Source organism: Mustelus asterias, chromosome 13, assembly GCF_964213995.1.
Source record: "Mustelus asterias chromosome 13, sMusAst1.hap1.1, whole genome shotgun sequence".
Taxonomy (NCBI): domain Eukaryota; kingdom Metazoa; phylum Chordata; class Chondrichthyes; order Carcharhiniformes; family Triakidae; genus Mustelus; species Mustelus asterias.
In genome coordinates, this window is record NC_135813.1 from 74,292,905 (window position 1) to 74,314,720 (window position 21,816).

Consider the following 21,816-nt stretch of genomic DNA (forward strand, 5'->3'; position numbering starts at 1 on the left):
ATGAAGTAAACCCATTAGAATCTGCCATCAGTTCCACCTGTACTAAATTCAATGCTTCACCACAGCAAAGTTTATAATAGCACAACTGAAACACAGTAATTCAATAATATGATGAAACCAAACATTGGTAGGTTTACACACTTGTATTGATTTAAGTATTATATTGGTTCACTTACTAACATCCACTAACTTCAGTTTGAATTTTTAAAGATTCATTATACAAATTACGCATGTGTGACTGCTTTTGTGCAAATTTATGTGCACTTATCTTTGCTTCATTAAAATTTGGTTTTGTTTGAAAAGAGCATGTGCCCAAATTAAAAGGAAAATCAGGAAGTGTGCTGTGCAGTACAGGCATTATACATCAATTGAAGGCACACAATGCTTGTATTCGCAAGGAATACTCATAAAAAATGAGCCTTGGATGTGTTGGTTCTCATACTATTGCCAAAACAACAGAGTACTCACTGAACAGTAAAAGACAGACCTGGGTGTAAGTAATTACCCTGTCAATTGAATGTGCTTCGAGATTCATTGTACTCCTATTCTGTGTAAATTTTGTGGATCCATTATGCCGACTGTCATTTTATGCCTCTGTCACCCTATTTCTGTAATTTATTTTGCACATGGGTAAATGTTTTAATATCTTGCTGTCCACAGAGATTCATGAAATTTACCAATTCTAGCTTCATTTCAACAAATAAGGCACCACAGTAATATTTTCATATTAACATAAAAATATGAGACAGTCAGAACTTACTTGGATTGCAGAGACAGTGAATTGTCATTTGAAAACATGAAGTATAATCTGGCTTCATCAACGCATGCTAATAATTTATGTACCATTATTCTGAATTGTGTATTTATAGTATACATATCTTAAAGGAAATATTTTACGACAATATATAGTTAATCATATATAGTTTATAGTTTAGTACAACAATAATTTATTTCCAAAATGAAAGCTAAAGACAGACTTACTTTGTCAACTATTGCATAGGTTTAGTTGTAGTGTTTTGACCAGACCTATAAAGAGCTGTATTTACCAATTGAATGGATTCATAAAGTCAATGAGTAGAAGAGACATAGGTAATTCTTACTAAATGTGGTGTGGAACTAAGGAAGGCATGAAAGCTGAAATATGAGAAACCCATGACATTAAAGTAAAATATATTGAACCAGATCCATCAGAATTCTTAGCACACCAACTTCAGTTCGAATTTTTAAAGATTAATTCTGCCTCAGGGAAATATTTCAGCACTTGATGCTTTTCCCAAGTAAGTTAGAGATATCTGTGTACCTTGGCTACATGCTTTGGGGGAAAAAATGGATGAATTTAAAATTAATCTTTTGCACCATTTTCAGTTAAAGTTTAACTAGTTTTCTGAACTACTCACATTTGTCAGTTTACTTATTTTTATTACTCAACAACAGTTTGACTTGTACACTTATGCCCTCATGACATTCCAAAAGGCTTCACAGCCAATAAAGAACCATTGAATGGTTAGTTACTGTTGTAATGTGGAGAAACACAACAGCCAATCTGTGCACAACAATAAAATTACACCAAAGTATTGCTTAGTCAAGTATACCTGATGCAGACTTGTCACTCAGTATCGAGGCAAGTTGAGCAGTAGGCATTGCAAACTTCAGGATTTCAAGGATTTCAAAAGGATGACCATGGATGGGAATATATTAAAAATGGAAACTGATGGGGAAACTCTAATCAAAATTAGAACATAAGAATTAGGAGCAGGAGCAGGCCATCTGGCCCCTCGAGCCTGCTCCGCCATTCAATAAGATCATGGCTGATCTTTTCGTGGACTCAGCTCCACTTACCCGCCCGTTCACCATAGCCCTTAATTCCTTTAATGTTCAAAAAATTTATCTATCCTTGCTTTGAAAGCATTCAATGAGGTAGCCTCAACTGCTTCACTGGGTAGGGAATTCCACAGATTCACAACCTTTTGGGTGAAGAAGTTCCTCCTCAACTCAGTCCTAAATCTGCTCCCCCTCATTTTGAGGCGATGCCCCCTAGTTCTAGTTTCACTTGCCATTCATTATTATCATGGCTGATCATCAAATTCAAAATCCTGATCCCCCCTTCTCCCCATATCGTTTGATCCCTTTCGCCTCAAGAGCCATTCACATCAAAGTTTAGAATATAACAGGAAGTTATGTCTCAAATATCAAATTGGAAAACGGTTGTCCAACCATAGGTGTACCAAATTGAAAATGAACACTCAATCAGCATTTGAGTAAATCCATTTGGCCAGTGGAAGATCACATTGAACTGGAGATGTAAAGAATTGTTTCTGCTGGAAACAGAGATATTGAAACTTTATTCTGTAACCTCACATTAGGAATAATGATTTCTAAATTTTGTAACACTTCAGAAGATCACATTATTGAGAAATTGCAACCACCAAACAGAAAGACAAGCAGGGATATTTGAAAGAGAGACTTTTAACAGTGAGCTTTGTCAGTTCTACAGCAGCTATGAAAGATGTTTTCCAAATGTGGCCCTATCTTTTGCACTGCAGTTTCATTACAGATCATGGGTGATACAAAGCAGATTCGAACTTGCCAATTGGACATGAACTGGCAATGCAGTTGGTCCAGCAATTACACAGGCTGCCTGATCTTTATTTCCATTCCTAATGTCATTTCTATGCCCAGATGGTAAGTTGAAAAATGATTCATTTTAGAACTTATATTACTGACAACATAGATTCAAAGGCATCACCAAAATAAATGCAGTAATGCCCCATTTTAATGTCAATGCAGTGTGGCTTGAGTCCATATACCTACAAAATTGGCAATATAACTTGGCAATCAGATCCTGATCAGTGTGGCAATGTCAAGAGGTGGTTCGTCCTTGCCAAGTGACCATTTCATATTAATCTGAGTTTGCACGCGATGCAATAGAACTCCAGACAGCACAAAGTTGCATTTTTTAAAATATCCAGGTGATCCTATTTACATTTTGATGTTTTTAATGAGAGGAGGAGTGGACTCTGCCACCTGTGTTCATCTAATATTAAAATTAACTGCCCAGAGACCATTGCAGCATGCATACCAAAATGTCCTTTGTCTCTGATCTCAATGCAACCTGTCTTTTTAAATCTCTGCTTCACATTCTACCGATTAGATGGCTAGTCCAAGTATAAATGCCTTGTTACACCATAGTTGGATCTCAGTGTGACTGGATGTGAGGAAGAGCCTTGATAATAATATGTTCATGCCCTCATATGTGCTTTGCAATCTGTATGAGTTACCAGCAGCTAGTTAGAAAATGTGTACATGGTAGCATCTGTTCTTCTGCAACATTCAAAAAGGCTCTGTATTAAATACTGAAAGTTCCTAAGCAGCCCATTGGACCATCTAGGTATATTTAAAATGAGACTTCAAACTGGATTTGAGTTTTGTTGCGGATGGTGCAAGTTTGACATGGCTTCCTGAAAAAAGTTTGGCATAGTTTTAGTGCAGCTATACTGAATTATACAACAATTGTAAACTCAATTGCATACTTGAAACTACATTACATAGGCACCCTAACTCTGCTGCCAAACACAAGAGAATCAATGGAGATATTGCTTATGGATCCACCTTTGAAAAAGCCAAAGAAATGGAAAAATGATAACTAATGAAACAGTCTAAACTAATAAAGGGGACGGTAAGATTTCTGGTATTGAAATTATTAAAAGTTTCAGTACTTATCATGTACAAGAGGGAAATTTTGAATTATTAAAATGTGTAATGTTGATCAATTTACATTATGAAAGTTTAAACCACTTTCCCATAGTTACACTGGTCAGTTTTAGATAGAAATCGCAACCCTTTTAAAGAAAGGAATTGCATGAAAAGACACAAACAACTCATGATATATAACCGTTTGCACATTATCTTGATTTTGTTGCATTTGAAAGCATTGTTAGATGAATAATGATACGTTACTGGAATTTACATCAAAAAGAAAACTGTTTAAAAGGCTGTTCAATCAAACCCCTGATTATACAGTGTCATCTCTGTAAATGTTCGAAAATAGCAGAAAGTGATGCAGTTTAAGCCATCATAACAACTTGACATACTGAATATGTGGCCCAAAGTGGTTTTCTTCTTTGTTTCTGTCCTGACGGTATGTTAATAGAGAATTACATTGACAAAAGTAGTTTAGGACATATGTTTGATGTAGTATCATCTATGATCTGTTACAGAACCACGCAATATATTTTGTCAATGAAGTCAGAGGAATGAGATACATATAATTATTGCCAGCAATCTGTGCTTCTTCAGGTTTTTTACACATTGCATTCCGTCAAGTATAGTATTTAGTGAACTGTTAATAGATACAGGTATGTATATAGGCACAATTAAGTGCCCATTCTACCGTGTATTTTAAATAATAGTTTTTTTCCTTAATAAAACTAATTCATCACCTCCAGAAATAAATCACCAGCACAAAAACTTCGATATACTCGTATTCATTTATTAAAAAAAACCTGGAGGCATTCTTTGACAATCTAACTAAATATGTTATTAATGAAAGCCGATTTCAGGTAAAATCCGCACAAGGTCAAAATCGGCTGTTTAATAATTTGTACTGTTGATGATAGCGTTGCTAGCTGTTGAGATTCCGTGGTTAAACAAGATCGACTCCTCTGGTATTCACTCTGTTATGGGTCAGTGCTTCAGTCAAAAAATGCAGCACTAGTCATAAGTGGAATTTGCATAGGTGAAAGCAAAGTGCTGATGCAAGCCAGAGCAGTCAAGTATTGTTAATGACAAACAGAGTACATGAGCAGAATGCATATTTAATTTGCAAAATGTGGAAATGGGGACAAAATTGAGGCTATGCATCACAGCAGCGATTTTTTTTAAAAAATGGAAACCTCGCAGAAAGGAAGGTATAGTGCTTACAAAATAAGTACCGTGCAATAATTTTAATCCCAAGCAATTGCAAAGCTAATGGGCAGCAATGTGTTAGAATTTCAGCCACACTGAATACTTTACAAATGTTGCATTGCAATTGCCTGCTTCTGTTTAATTTTGTTTGTGTGTGTGGCTGGTCATGTAGTTCCGCCTATTTGATGTCTCTTGTAAAAGAATATTTTGATGAAATTGCAAGTGATATTACTTTAATGTGACTTAGTCTCGAAATATGAAATCATGTTAAAGTGAACTTGGTTTTACTGGGATGTGTGAGGGTGAGGAGATTGCAAATATTCTGCGCCTGCTTTTATGTTTGCGATCTGTGTGATAACCTGTATTATGTGTGTGAGTGTGTGTGTACTTCTGAGGTTATGGGGTGGGGGTGTAGTGCATGCGCGCACGCGCCATTAAGCAAGATTTATGCCTGACTGACTTATCTGAGTTTGAAAGAAACCTCTGCTTTTGTGCACCGTATCATTAGCGGTCAGCCCATATCATCCACACACTCTGGGCGTGTTCTGAAGGACAATTCCTGGAAAGCTATTGATGTGTCTGGTGCACACACACACACATTTATATATATATATATATATATAGGCATTTGGTGTGACTCAGTAGAGTCTTCTTCAGGGCTGACTTCCTCACAATTAGATTGTTATCTTTATCTCCTAAGGCAATACTATATTCAAATGAAAGTCGTAAATGTATGCCGAAAGTACAACTTTAGATGGCATGGTACAGAAAGTGTATAAATCTGCTTTGTAGATCATAGCCTTCTTCTGACGTTCCATTTTGAAATGTGGACCAACGGTTAGGGATGGCTAAAGGAGTAGTTCAGAATTTTCAGGGGGAATGCATTGTAAGTGGAATGCTAATTGGGGTGCTATTAAGCAATACGGAGGGCTCATTGTTGCTGAATTATGCACAGATGATTAGTTTTTGCATTACATGATGTAGAAACTATTCCACAATAATATAGCCATTTTATTTTTAGATACATGAAAAGAACAGGAACTGGGATGAAATCACCACTTCATTTGCATCTGTACGTATACACAATGATTAGTATACCTTTATCTTTACAATATACTGTGGTGGCATTATTCCAATCACCATTCGCAATGTTGTTTCATTAAACTCAGAGGGGGGGGGGGGGGGACCACAAGTATGCACGCAATTTAATATTTTAAAGTGATATAGGACAGTTTCAACCCGAAAGTGAGCGTAAATTGATGCACGAAGAAAAGTTGGTACATTAACGGGGATTGGTGGTGTGGGTTAATACAGAGGCAACTAAAATGCACGAACGTGGTGCTGAAAACAAAAATACATTCCAGTCAGGCACACAAGACTGGAATACAGTACACCACCGTCAGCAATAGTCTCACATTAAAATAGTGAACCCAGCATATGTTATATTTAGTTTTACAAGGTGATACTTGTTAAAATTATAATTGTATGTTTAATTCCATTTTGCTAAAGGGCAGTGGGTAAGCTTTCCCATTTCGTATTAAAAATGTAAATTTTTTAACACGTTCGCATGTACTGGAAACCGGTCATACATTTTCACATAATGTGCTATATTGTACCAAATATGATAGCAAGACGTGGGGGGGAGGAGATTAATTAAGGCAACTTTTACTATTATAACATTTGGATTTTTCACCATATTATGCTGCATTTACGACAAAAACATTCCATTCGCTTTTGCTGTTTGGTCACGAGTGATCACAGAAGCTATTTGCATAAATATACCGTGTAAATATTTGGTGTTGTTTGTATTTTAATGCGCCGATGAACAGTTCACAGTGCTCAAACGCACAAATGCTCCTGGAGGTCACTTGGCACGATGGACACTTGAGGCCTTAATCTTTGTAACCAACTTTCATTGTCAATTCCAAATAAATCACGATCACACCTATTGGTGCCAATTAACACATTTTATATTAATTCCACGAGCCTGGTGTGGGGGGAAAAAACTAACATCTTAATGCCTAATTAGCATAGGAAGTGCGCACCAAATTACAGCGATTCTGTCCTGATCCAAAATGCAGGAGAAATGCCACCACACTGATCAGTGATCTCTGGTTTTCTCGTGAACTTCTTGGAGAATGCAGGGAGGGAAGAGAATGGCTTTTGTGAACTCCAACGTGAACATTACTATTCACTTTGGTTGTTTGGACTGAAGTTGTCTACGGGAAATTTAACTGGAAATTTGGAACAGCCCAAAAGTATGGCACTGCTCTACAAATAACATGGTGACTGCCGACAAGCTTATTTGTAACAACGATATTGTGGCTATTTAGGAAATTGCACTAGTTGTGTACAAGTTTATACCAACATGGCGACATTTTTTCGTTACTAGTGGAACAAAACAGCGCAGTAAACTGAGGACTAGATTCATGTCCCGCACTCTATAAAGATAGATGGTTGTTTCATGGACTGGGGTTACTTTTTCAATGGACTGATCCTTCACCAGCGCCCTAACAGGATTAACAAATAAAAACATGTTAACCAAAAGCCATGGTCACTTTAATTTCCGTATGCTTGACATTTATTAGGTTTTCCTCGTGACAAATGCTGATTCCGTGCCTTGGCAGTGCTGATATCGAGGTAAATTCCTCCTAAGGTTGTACAATGAAGTCAACGCCCAAGGCACTCGCTGGTTATAATCTTCCTATCGTTAGACAATAGTTAACGACCTTGCCTCTTGGCTACTCATTGCATGTAATATGGCTGGAGAAGATCACTTTTAGCGTTTTTCTTTACATATCCAATGAGGGGATTTGGATAAATGGAACGCAGATCATTCATGTTGGGAAATTTCTAAACTTATTTTGATGAGAACTTATTGCATTTTAAAAGCTGGTTTGGTAGCTAGGCTCCAGAGAGCTCCGGAAGCGTTTGGATATTAATTAATTCTGTATAATGCATACAAATGGGTCTCGGATTTTATAAACAAATAGCGTTTTCATCCGTTCAGTGAGCTGAAGTCACTGAGCTAAAATACTTCAGGAAGAGATTTAAAGATTCGGGAAAGGATTTAAGGATATAAATTGGTCGGTTAATCTACAAGGAGAGTGCCTGGGGCGGTGTGAACATACAGAACGGCACCGTACTGGTTGCTAACAGACGACCCCCATCTCTTTGCCGCTTTCCAGCAGAAGACCAGTGCTCAGGGCTTTTGTGGGTCTGGTGCCAGGTTCCTGCTCAGAGACATGACTCTTCTCATTTTTCTCGCGTGACTGCTTCACTTTCAGCGGCAACCCTGATTCCGCGTCATTTTCGTGTGTGTGTACACTCCCTGTTATAAGGGGGGGCGAACAACGTGTGGTGGCCAATGAAGCTTTCAAATTATCATTGGCAAACACAATAGGGTTGTGCTGCGTTGTTCTTAGGCAACATTAGCCTGACGAGTCTCTGTAATGTGACTTAATAATTATTGCTCATTCCCTTCTTTTGTTTAGTTACATGTTTATTTTCAATTAAATTTAAATTAAATTTCTAGCAGCAACACAGAGTGCTTTATCTACAAACCAATTACTCTATTTGGCACTTTTATTTTGACAGATAAAATTGTTACAGGATTGGACCATTTAACAAAAACACCTATCTGCTGTATTGTTTACTTTCAAATGTATAGATTGTGTAAACAATTCGAAATGGGGGCTATTTGGTATTTAACAAAAGCACTGTCCATTTGATTTATTTAGCTTTCAGGTTGTGCCTCTTCGTTTCATACGCGTTCCCCATGAACAAAAATCATGAAAAACTAAGGGAGGCTTGCATTTCCTTTATGTTGCCGATGCGAGATTGGTGATGTATTAACTAATGAAAAAAGTACATGACGTAAAATGCAGTCTTCAATAGCCTAATCAGACACATCAGATTCAGATGATGTCTGCCATCGGTGAAAGTCTCCAAAGCTGTATCTTTTAATGCCAACGTACTAACTGTGGGGGGAAAGATACATGTTTACACCAGAAAGGTTTACTATTGGGTATTTGTTACTTATTAATGCACTGCCGCCTGGTATTCTAGTCACTTACTGGCTCTGTTACAATGCCATAAATGTTGTAATATTGCAAAAGCAAAACCTATTTCACTAATTCATGTAAACCTTCGAAAACGTACGTGCTACATTGTTACCTTCGAGGGTGGTGGGGCCTTTGTGTTATCTGTTCAGTTCGTCTTTGATTTGACAGGCTTCTGTGCTGTGAAATTAAAACGTGTGTGTTTGCCTTTGTTTTGTTCAATGTTCTGTGACAAAATGCTCCTCTGCCAAACTCCTTCACACATTACAAGCCTTTGGGGATATCAAGGGCAGCTATAGAAGGGCTACCTGGAGAAAGGTTGCTAAGGCAACCCTTTTAGCCCACAACTAGATTAGCATATTCATGAGGCTGTAATTTAAACCAGAATTGTCCACACTTGCATAGTGGCCAGGATTTACTATGCAAATAGACTGGTTTTACAGGCTGCTGCTTAATTAACTCGTCAAGGCCATCTTCTCACTAAAAGGCAATCTAACTACAGATTAATCTGTCTTTGTTTGCTGCCGTTCCTTCCTTTTGTGGTAAACATCAGGATTTGTAAAGAGAAGCAAGAGTCATTGCTATACACTTATTCACAGTTATTTTCAGCTAAGCCTTTCCTTACAACTAGCTACATGACCTTAATTTTTTTTCCTCCCCTTAACGCAACATTGTCATCCGGCCATGAACTTCTAGTGTAACTACATTTCCTTATTCGCTGCATGATTTTCAGCATAATTGATAAATCAGTTATCACCATGCTTCTTATAACCCAACAGCGATTTTTTGCCTTCCATAGCAGATTATTGTAGCCTGTGTTTCCACGTGAAGTCGGCTGTTTGTCTTGTTCAAAATGTATTTGTTTTGTCTTGCGTTTATTTTAGCTTTGATATCACCAAAGTTACTGCATTAATTGCCTATCGATATTTAGCAGGTTGCACAGTTTGTCTTGCTCTTTGCACAACCTGTTCTTGCATTTAAAAGAGGCTTTAGACAAAAAAATATTTTTTTAAAAAAAGGAACAGGATAAAAGTGTGATAAAGTAATAGGAATTGCAGAAATGTGCGTCCTTTGTCTAGATCAGATTCTCTGTATAATGGTGATCTTTCGAGTAACCTTATTATCAAGGCGTCTGGTGACTTCTTATCTTAGGAACTCGTATGTCCCAACTATCATTAGGTTTCTGCTCCAGAAAGACTCCATGTCAAAGCTGAGTCATCCGGCGCTGTGACATGGGATTCCCTCCCTGATGGAAGCCAGTCCAGGATTTGGCTTCGCAAAAAGGTATTATTGAGCGAGATTGGAATAATTATATATATATATTTTGCATTTTCAAATAATGATTTGGACTATTAACGTTCGATAATATGCGTTTTTTAATGTAACAAGTGATACATGAGCCTCGAAGTCTTTTCTCCAACCACCCAGACCATGGGATAAAAGGGAATTAAGTAGTGGGCAATAATGTATCGAATTCGTTAATGTGCTGGAAGTAATTACTTGATTCTGCGCTTGTCAAAATATGGCCTTGCTGTGGAATTTATACTGAAGTGTTTAAGCCTCATTAACGGGTATCATTCAATAAATATTCTGATGCAAACTGTGAGGGAGGAGAGGCAATGGTGGTCACTGAGTGTCTGTTCCCCTTTGGCAGATTTGGAGAGGGGGGTGGGGGGGTGTTGGAGAGATAGGGAAAGGTGGAGAGGAGAGGTTCCCTCCCTCGTGCTCCCGGGGAGTGCTCGGGGAGTGCCGCCCTGCCGCCGAACTGGCGGGAAGCTAATGAGCCGCGCGCCTCTGCAGCCCGCCAAGCCAGCCAGCCAATAAGGAGGCCCGCTTGGTTGCCGCCAGCCCGGTTTACCTGGCGGCCTCTCCCGCGAGCGTCTCTCGAGCTGAGCCTCCAGCTGGCGCGAGACGCCAGGCTCTCCCCTGCCTGCCCACCTGGTCAACAATCACCCCTAACCCAACCTGCAGCTGCTCGCCCGCTGCCCTTAAAGGCGCAGCGCCCCCAGCACAGGGAAACCTGTTTTAAGTTTCACACATCGAGCCAAACATCCAAACAGTAAACAATTACACTGCAATAAAGGAAAAGTCCCCTATTCCCTTTTTCCTATTGTTTAAAATTTGAATTCCAGCAATACACTTTAGCTGTAGTGCTAACATGAAGGCACTAAAACATATCTTGCTTGCATACATTTTTGTAAATGCAATCAAGGAAAGTCTTATTTTTTTCTGTTCATTTTGCACTCCCTATTAAATGGTTAATACGTCTGACTATAATCCCTCTAACCCACTTGATGTCATCAGATCAGGAATTACAGGAAAGAATGAACTTTTCATTTGGGAGCTCCAAGTCTTTATTCAGGGGATCATGCAATCAATAATGCAATGCCATAATGTTCATATATGGTTTTCGATATGCATTGAAACATAACCGAGTTCCTTTGCATAATAAAGCAATGAGCAAAACCGAAAATGGATTTTAAAATTGCATTATAAATAAATCAAATACAGGTGTAGGAAATCTCTCCCTGTTTGGATCAGATTTTCTGTAATTACTTTATCCACCCAGCCTAATTAGCAGCGTTACTATTATGGAAATGAAATATGCTTGGGAAAAGAGGCTCTTCGGATTGTATATTGAATACATTGCGGGAATAATCCAATATAACTAAATACCAAACTTCAGAAATGTAACATTTGTCTGTTTTTTACAGTTTTCCCTTTCTTTTTGTTTAATACTATGTTTGAAGTTCAAATAAAATGATCATTACGGTGACATTATGCCTCACAGTTTCTGAAGTAAGAAATATTTGGGGATAATAGTATAATAATTGCGAATAAGAAATGCCCCGCATTTTACAACGTCAGGAGATATTTGGAATTGATGGACTCCCAGGTCTCCAAGATTTTGCCATTGTCATTAGATCATAGGAGTTCTTCAAAATCAATATTTTTTTAGGGTAAATAAAATCAACCCGATATTGGCAAAAATTGGCGGGTGAGTCCCTTCAGAATATGTAAACAGATGCCTAGGTACCAGGAAACATGTCATATTTCTTATCATAAGATCAGTTGTGTTTAAACTTAGAAAAAAAATCAGAAGACCAAACCACGAATGTTAGTATTATTCTGGTACTGATCTAATGATGTTCGTGACAAACATGCGGTATCCTGAGATGTAGTCCAGTGTTGCAGCGGGTCGGATTTCATTCTCTAATAACAAAGCATTGGAAAAGTGTTAATACTTTGCCTTGACCATATAATGCAAAAAAGGCGTAAGCGTTAATTCTGGAGGCAAAGGTTAAGGTTTCACCTATACATTTTCTTCACTGCAACAGTTCACAAAAGTACTTGTTTGGCGATAAAGCACTTTGAGAATTAGATATAAATTCAAGAAGACACAAAAAAATGGTGAAAATGCTCAGCATGTCTGTCAGCAGTGGTGAGGGGTGAAACATCAGGCCCTGTTCAACTCTTGTTTTTGTTTCTCTGCAATGCCAAACACAAAAACAGAAAATGCTGGAAAATCTCAGCAGGTCTGACAGCATCTGTGGAGAGAGAATGCGAGTCCAGATGACCCTTCGTCAGTGTTTCCCAGCATTTTCTGTTTTTGTTTCAGATTTTCAGCATCCGCAGTATTTTGCTTTTGTACTCCTACATAAAGGCAAGACTTTGTATTTGTATCTGCATCTGCAAGTTTAATGAATCCCTAAATCCTGGTTCAACCCCCGAAATTGTTTCTGTTGTGAGTTTAATTATACCGTGCACAGCGGCATACATTATGATGCCAAATTTAGCTTACTGTTGGACCTGTGTTATAATTATTGAAAAATATATTTGGAAACAAGCTCCCAAGTTAATGCACGTTTCAGGTTCTCGAATGCACATATTCGAGTGGCTCCGGCCAGACTGAACAGTTAAAGTCGAGAATCTTAGATCTACTCTCACACAATGTTGGTGCATGTATGATATATTGAAGTCATCCATAGATCTTCAAAGAATCAGATTAACAAAACATGCAGTTGTTTTGGATATGACATTGGTGATTATGTTTGGAACATTTTGCAAGTTATTTCTACTGCTTTCACTTTGCTTTCTCCCTTCCTTTCGTCACTCACTCCTTTTTGAATTATGGTGTGGGGAGACATCTTTCCCCAGCGTTGTGCCAATATTGTCCAAATATTAAAAAGGCAGGGGGTGTGGGGATAGCGTGAGGGTGCCTACGTTTGCTGGCGCTCCAGTGATGCACTTAAATGAAGCTGCGTGACTGCCACCAAGAGAAGTAAGTTCATGATATGGGGTCTTGATGGTCCAAATAATTTTAGCACAAAGCAACCCGGCCACGGCACTGACTCACAATGTTAACATTAGAATTGCCTTGGTGTTTTTGAAGTTGGTAACCAATCAGCACAGCATCTCCTTGAGTTGCGTTAACTCCAACTTAACGATTTAAAAAAGTAATTTAAAAAACCCCGGCAATTTCTTGTGGCGATCCAAGAGTTACCACTGTAATTGTGCATTTTATTGAACCAACTGGGCGTTGGAGCCAGGGGGTTCTTTCTGAAATGGAAACTACAAAGGTGGACCATATTTAATCTTAACTCCAAGCAGTGGGTGTTACGACGAGAATCGTTTGCTTTTTGCATTCGTTCGCGGTTTTTGTTGAAATATTTCATAGTCGGACATACTAAAAAGAAAATAGTGTAGATGCTATAAATCTGAAATATGAAGAAGAGCAGGAAATGCTGGAAACCCAGGCGGGCCAGGCTGCATCTATACTGGGAGGAAGTTGGGGGTTAACATAGGAACTAAAGGTCATCCATTGGAACCAACAGCCCCAGCATCCTTTCTTCACAGATGCCATCCGACCAGCTGAGCATTTCCAGCAATCTCTGTTTTCCTTTCATAAACAAATTATGTCATTGTATAGGGATCTAAACCCTCCTCAAAAAGGTATTAAATCACATTTAAGCTGACAATCGCAAACGTGAAAAGCCTTAAAAACATGTATTTGTCAAAATTTACTGAAAATTGAATCTATCAATTATGAAACATTCCAATACATTGTACAATCAAATACGGTCACATCTCACATGAAATACTAAATAGGTGCAAGAACGGATAGGGGATTATAGATAGAAATAATAGTTCTATACTATTTCAACTTGGAAGTTGTACTAATATCAAATTAGGTGCTAGAGTAACTGATTTAGTATCACCATGAGTTCCGAATCACACCGTAAGCTGCCTCAACTGTTCTACTTATTTTATAACTTTTACATATCTTAATAAACTGAATATAGTAAATGTCTGTGCAATTTTCCCATATCAGTGTTGCTGGAAGGACTGTGAAATCCGAAGTTTTATCATTGATGGGCAAACGAAATCTTTATAACTCGCTTTGTCATGTTGGAGTTATGAGATCTCCATTCCAGAAATATACTCAACGTTCAACTGTTACCCATCCCGATGCCTCTATACACTACTTTCTGCTTATAAGAATTCGATGCCGTTTCCTGTAGCCTTTATGGCGCCTGGAATAAAGCAATTGACAAGTAATTATTGATCAGACAATAATGTACTTGTTCTCCGAACGATTGGCGAAATAGACCCTTTTTCTGATAGGTTACTTTACACGCTTCAATGATTTCTACCTTAAGACTTAAATCATTACTATAAACCCTACCATAATAAATAGTTGGAACAAACCAACCATGTATTGATATCGACTAACTAAACATTTGGCCTGATACAGTTTGGAATGCTCTCACTGCAGTCTCTATTTAAATTGACGTGTATTGTTTTTAAATAAAAAATGATACTATTAGGGAGATTACATTGTAAATCCCCTGTTGAGGGTTCCCAGCGACACCAGGTAGCTGCAACAATTATCTACATCCTTCACAAAGTTCCAGTTCCTCTACAAATGAGATGAAGAGAGAGATCTGAGGGCCATGAAATATGGTCCACAACTTTCAATGGAACATGCGTATTTGCTGGGAGGCAATGTTACACATTGTCCCGAGTCACAATTCTGTGCTAAATAAAAGTAATTCGGTTCAGTGTTGTAGTAATAACAATTCACCTCATGTAGACCCCCCCAAGGAACAGCATCTCTACTTTTGGCTCCTGTAAGTGCATTTACATAACAAGTGACTTATTAAATCTTCATAAACATTCTCACGGGAGTTCCCTCCATATTCGACAGTTAACGGTTACTGTCCCTGAAAGTAAAGGAGCTATTTTAAATGATAGTGTTGTGTCAAGCTTAATAAATAATCTTCATATACCAGTTTAGGACGATGTGACCTAGAGGTCCTTTTATTTGCATGATTGATATAGGTTTACAAGGAAGCGCTTTCTCTTTAAGACTTCAATCTCGATATATTTTAGATGCAAGCGTATAGGTTTTTCTATATGAATAATTATGCAAAAATCCCAGTACCGCTGCAGTATTCAAATCTTCATCGCGTGTCCTTTGTTCCTGCATAATAAGTTAAAAGAAATGTTCCATGCATGTTAAAACAGATGGCATTTATATATCTCATCCTTATTCAACGGAAGATAATGACCTTTTCTTCTTTGAGAAACGTTTGAATGCTATAGTTCGGTTGGCTGAAAACAAAACGGTGGATTTCCTTTCCAAAGGATTCGTTGCCTGGCATTAAGCTGATCTATAATCTTGGAGATCTTTGCCACTTACACTCCTGCTTGCCTTTTTTTCATATTTCATAACACTTTTACCTGAATTCGAGTGAAGGGGAGAATGAACAAGGATCAGGAAACATCTCTAAGTAGCATACAGGATAAAGAGACATCTTTAAGCATTCACAGTTACTATCCTTATATTTCTTTTCTGACAGAAAACTGTGTTGCAATGGACAACTGATTTCCAACTCCATTTGAGGTTGATCTAATTAGCCACAGCCCCCAAAATACTAGACTATGCGAATATAGCACAATCATAAATTTATCATCAACGTGATTAAATTGATGTTAATCCGATATAAAAGTATTTATGTCCCAATAACATGAATCTAATTTCCAAATAGTTTTATTTGTGATTCACGGTCATTTCTTGTTTTAAATATTTAGCATTCGTCCATCCCAGTACATTATTATAGTCCATCGTCTGGTAAGTAGTGCTATTAACCATCACTGCGCTTTCTCAATGTACCGTGGTTAGTCAGTATTTTCTTTGACTTGTCTATTTAATCATTATAACCATGTAACCAAGACGATTGTAAAACGCGCGAAGGCTGGTGTTGACTAGGTAACGAAAGGTCATCCGGATCAAACGCAAAGTCATTTGGGTTTAGGTGACTGGGCTAAAATCAGCAGGTATTTGCATTTCCTGACAGACTGTAGGAGCTCCTGACGTCCGTCCCAAACTCCTTGTAAACTTTGGGATGGAGATAGTCTAGGAAAGAAAGTCAATTATCACAGCATATTTGCAGATAAGGTAAGTACACTGGTTGTTGAAAGGCGGGGCATGTGCAAAAGCACCAACCGCATAAAAAAACACCGCTCTTTTTAAATACAGTTCCAGATTACACTCTGGCTGTAAATCAGAGGGGCGCTGCTTTTGAGGTGTCAAAAACTTCTAATAAAACGTTAAGCGGGTATCAAGTGCGCAGGACCCGTCGCTGAATGTATCCGACCAAAAAAATGGCAATTACTTTCCCTGATTGTTGCCGTGTCGGCTATCCACAACAGCGCTGTTCGAAAATACTGGGTTTGCAACAGCTAAAATGATTTTTTAAAATGTTGTTAAGAAGCTACTGAGGTTGGTGGGGAGGGGGGGTGTTCAAAATGGCATCTGAACTGATACAAAAGAAGATCTTTCTCTTGTAATCCCTGGAAGCAAATTCTTCTGATACCATCTGAGTCTGTGCTGCTTGCCCGAGGCGAGCAGCTCCTCCTGCACTTGACTTCGATCGCTCTAAGCTCTGAGGCGGGTGCCAGCCAGTTTAGCGGTGCGCTTTAGCGTTTTCCCAACACCTTCCAAACAATAGTCAATGGGGCAGTAACGCTGTATCACCTCCATTTACAGCAAATTCCAAAATAGCAGGTGAACACAAATTCATCAGTCTCTACCCGTCTGAAACGCGGAACCATTTAAAGCTTTGTCTACCTGCATACATATTTACCCTAGCATATTCCTCATAAATCAAACGAAAATACAAGGTAGACCAAACACTTGATCTGTTTATGACCGGATTTAATTTCAAATAATTTCCCCCACCCACAGCTTCCCCCCCCCCCCCCCACGCACCCACCCACCCTCCCCCTGCACCCCCCACAGCAATGTTACTTAAAATCTGCGTATATTACCTTACGTTAGTTTCCAGTCACACCATTAGGGAATACTGAAAAATCCTTTTCAGTTCTGCTCTGCGCTGTGACTGCACACGCTCACAGTGGCTCTGTTTTTCTTTCTCATGCTTTCTTAATGAGACAAGTAATTGATTGATTTTAATATACATGACTGATTGTTTCTCCCCTTGTTTTGTGAGTGAAAAGATTTCTGGGTAAACTGACGTCCCTACCTCAGAGTGGGACGAGCTAATTATATCTGACCACATAAAAATAAATGTTATATGTTTTAAAGGAGTCGGCGCTCTCCCAGTAGAGTTGGTCTGTTTACTATAACATTGCTTAAGGGAATTGCATTTTTTTTGAAGGGGTTTCTGGCGGTAGGCTAACAAACGTGCTGATCTTGCATATGGAGCAAACCTCGTTGTTGATAGATACATTCTCAAACGATGCAACTTGCGATTATAATGCAGAGGCAGTGGTTTTCTCCCCTTGCTGAGGGATTCCGATTTCGATTGTCCTCAGCTCTTGGTTGAAGCAGTCGTGCAAAGGGTACTATATGCAATTTCTCACGCCTCGCTGGTATCAAAGCAGTGGTAATGAATGCTGAGGACTATTTAAATTTATCATTTGAAAAGCAGTCACTTATAAAAGCCTAGGCGATTTACAAGGGCCATGCTGGGTTTGTTTAACTTTAAAATCGCACACACAGAGCAAAATAACTTCCCTTGATCGCGTTGCTTGTGCAGTTTTTTTTTAAAAAGCAGATTCTTTCATAATAAGAATTACTCTGCACGTCGCTTTGAATAAAGCCAGTCTGCCAATGTTTTATAATACATGCCATCCCCAAATATTTCATCTGTAGATTTGTGCCCACTATTCTGTAATCGGGAGACTATTCTATGTGTGGGTTCATTGATTAATAATTATTTATTTTAGTAAATAAAACTGCTTCGAAAATAGAGCTGATTGCCATTTTCCATCCATTGCAAATCTTCTTGGCCTCCTTGTTCAAAACATTTACGAGATACGGATTCGCAAAGCATAACGCTTTCAGTCGGTGTTGTTAAAAGATGTGCAGGGGGAACAGCAATGGGCATAAAGGTTTAACTAAACATAAATGAAGTTGTCCCATTAGGACGGGGAACTAAAGGCATCACAATGTATTAAAAGTGTTCCTGGAGATGCGACAAGCTGTCCTTGAGTTGCTCCACCAGGCGTTTGTTCGTTATCAATAAGAGCAGAGAGGCGACGGTTTTATTTTAATAATGTGTATACCTTTTCAGTTTGCTTGGCTGCAATGCGAGGGTATGGAGCGTACTCCGTGTATTTGCTGTACAATCTGGGTAGCATTTCACCGGCGATGTTCTTTTATGGCTGAGATGGTGAGCCAGATTACTCCTCAAATGTACAAATAGTTAATATTTCAATACTTTATTACATGGCATCCTTGTTCTTTTATGCAAATGAAGTACATATACAGGGTCTTTCACAAATAGTATTGCCCGGGTCGGAAAAATAAAAAGTTGGAGTCCAGTCCACCTCCTCAAAAAAAAACTTGACAATGGTTTCACCGACAAAGACTCAGAAAGACTCGAGTCTCTGACACACACATAAAATGCACACACACACACACACACACATTTATATGTGTGTGTATGTGTGTGTGTGTCGCGAGCTCTGATCTTGCAGCTAAACTAACCCTTTTCAGACTTTTGTTCTTTTCCGAAACGTCACAGAAACGTGACCTCGGGTTCATTACACTGCAGATTTGAAACGACACGGGGTTCCATGTCAAAATAATCACTTCCCACTACACATGAATTAACACGAATGGAAACGGAACAGTTTGTTGGGAACATCAGCATCAAATTGTCCTGAGTTGTGTTATGTAGATGGTTTGTGCTTCCAATGCCTGGTTGTTTTAATCGCCTCTGTTAAATAAATACTCCTGTCTTTTTAAAAAAAACACAAAGAATCAGTTCATCTATTTAATGTGTATCAGCAACAAGAAAAGGGAGAACATTTCGAAACTAGTGCGAGTATAGCCTTGTGCTATAAAAATAACAATTCGAAAATTATCTATTTGTTTGGCACTGTCCTCCAAACGAAATACGCAAATAAGAAGACAACCTGTCCTTATTTACGAGCACAACACTTCTACACATGTCTCAAAAATGTAACGCAAAGTTTATTTTAATTTTATAATGTACATATTTGGCAGGGTGTGTGACTTGCCCAGTATGGGTTAGAGTTTCCACTCGGCATTACCATGCCTACATACAATTGCCTAAGCCACGATAAATCGATGAACTGTAATCCACCACATAAGCATAATGAGAACAACTCGTGCTATTTTGTACCCTGGCGTGAATATTTTGTTTTGAATCGTGATTAAAGAGCCTGATCCATGCTGATTTGAACATGCACAGTGGCGTTTGTGGCACCGAGATGTGGCATCTGCGTCCTACGCCTAGTAAATGTAAATTGCATGTATTTATCGGTAATCAGGTGTAACGTGCTGTTACCAAGAGCAAGTCAGCCAACGTCTGGTAAGCAGGCCGAATATTTCTACGCACTGTATACAATAGAGAAAACTGCTGTGACTATCATATAACACGGGTGCTAATGTTAGTGATACTGCGTATTACTGACCCAATGAAACATGCATATGAATCAGTTCTATGTTCAATGCCTCCGTCACGTCGTAGTGCCAGAGTTAACAAAATGTACAAAACTGAAATATCATATTCTAATCCAAAGTTACAGTGTTGGATGGTACTTTATAATTAGTAATTTCAAAAGTTCCCCCTTGTTGTCCAAGAGTTGTTCAAGAGTTGGTTCAGTTCCAGTTACCGAAATTCAACTCAGGAAAGTGCAACAGATCAAGTTTCAGATGTTATATCAACACCCTAAATGCCTAAGCTGTTAATTACTTAATAACCCCACTGTGCCAATTTATACGTTACCTCAGATTTCTGACTTAAAATCTGAGTTATTGCAGCATAGACTGCAAGGAACTGTGGAAAGATAGGTAAAGCATGTAACTGTGAGTACATACATGTTTAGTTTGTTATCCTGTAAAGGTGATAAAGCCAAGACAGTAAATGAAATGACTAATTAAACAGCTTCATTCTGTTCCCATTAGCAGTTGCTTTGTCAGGCACTTGTCAGCCCTCCCTTTTAACTGTGAATTTAAGTCTACAAAGTTAATCCACCCTGTATACCTTTCTAATTACCCTACAGGAGGATATGTATGGAAAGCGCTGCCCCCTTCCAAAAATGAACTATATATTTTAGTTCGTCACCGCATCTAAAAAGCGAAGATGCAGGTTAATGAGACAATGGCGTGCGATTTCCAGAAGCGGTCCCCGTTTATATATATATATAAAAACAACACACAAACCTGCTGATTCTATAATTTTCGGATGTCTTTGATTTTATTGAACATGTGGTAAAAGTAACACAATATACTAGAAACATAACATTCATCTGTGCTTGTTGGAAACAATACTGCCGATTGAACACAATCAAGAATAATTCACTTTGCAGGAAAGTTTTACGAGGTCCTCACATACGGATTATTGTTTTCCAAATACATATTTAAATCAGCAATCTACGACATAACACGTTCCACTTAATCGATCACCTCGCAACTTATAACCATTAGTACCAATTAGATAAAGTTTTCTCTGCAGAGAAAGCGACGGGCAGACCTTTGCCAAGGCTAGCAGCTAGATCTAACGTTTACTGTACACCGGGATCCAAAATCTGCATCCCACTTGACAAAGCGCGCGGGTTCTGATCTATTAGACTGATCCAAAGAGACCTTTATCTCTTAATTGGCTTTTATTTGGGCACCTTAGTCTCTGATTCTGTTTCTGGCCAGGATCAGCGCTTGTTCACAAATAGTGAGTCGACCTAAATGTTAACTTACCAAAAAATACCACGTCCTTTAGTCGGACAAAAGAAACATCTTCATATCAGAAAGAGGGGAATAGGAGGACATTCTTACTTAAGATATTAGGCACCGAGTAAACCTAACACCCACAATGGTAAATGGGCTGTTTTCCTCTGTGCGGAAACAACGTTACATTCAATTTAGATATACTATAAATTAAGCGTTTCTATGGCAGCGTGCCTCTGATTGGGCGGCATATCCCGTACGTGGCGGCAAACGTCACCAAATCTGAATAAGGATGCGCGAATTACAGCTTGGTACACAAAGATGATGGAGACAGCACCGGCGCCGAAAAAAGTCCCAAGCAGCCCAGATAGGATGATTTTGAGTTGATTGCTGGATGTGTGAGGATAGCTTCAAGAAGCAAGATGAGCTGCTAGCAGGGCGCCTTTTGAGAGTAAAAAAAAAGAGGATTATTTTGCATTTGCCCAGCTCCTTCAAACTTCAGGGAGAGGAAACAATCGGACCCAAAGCGTGTGAGTGCAGCTTCGCCACCGAAAGGGTAAAGTAGCAGCTGCGAATCTGACAACAGGAACTTGAACGGAGCAACTGGATTTTTGAAGTATAATCTGC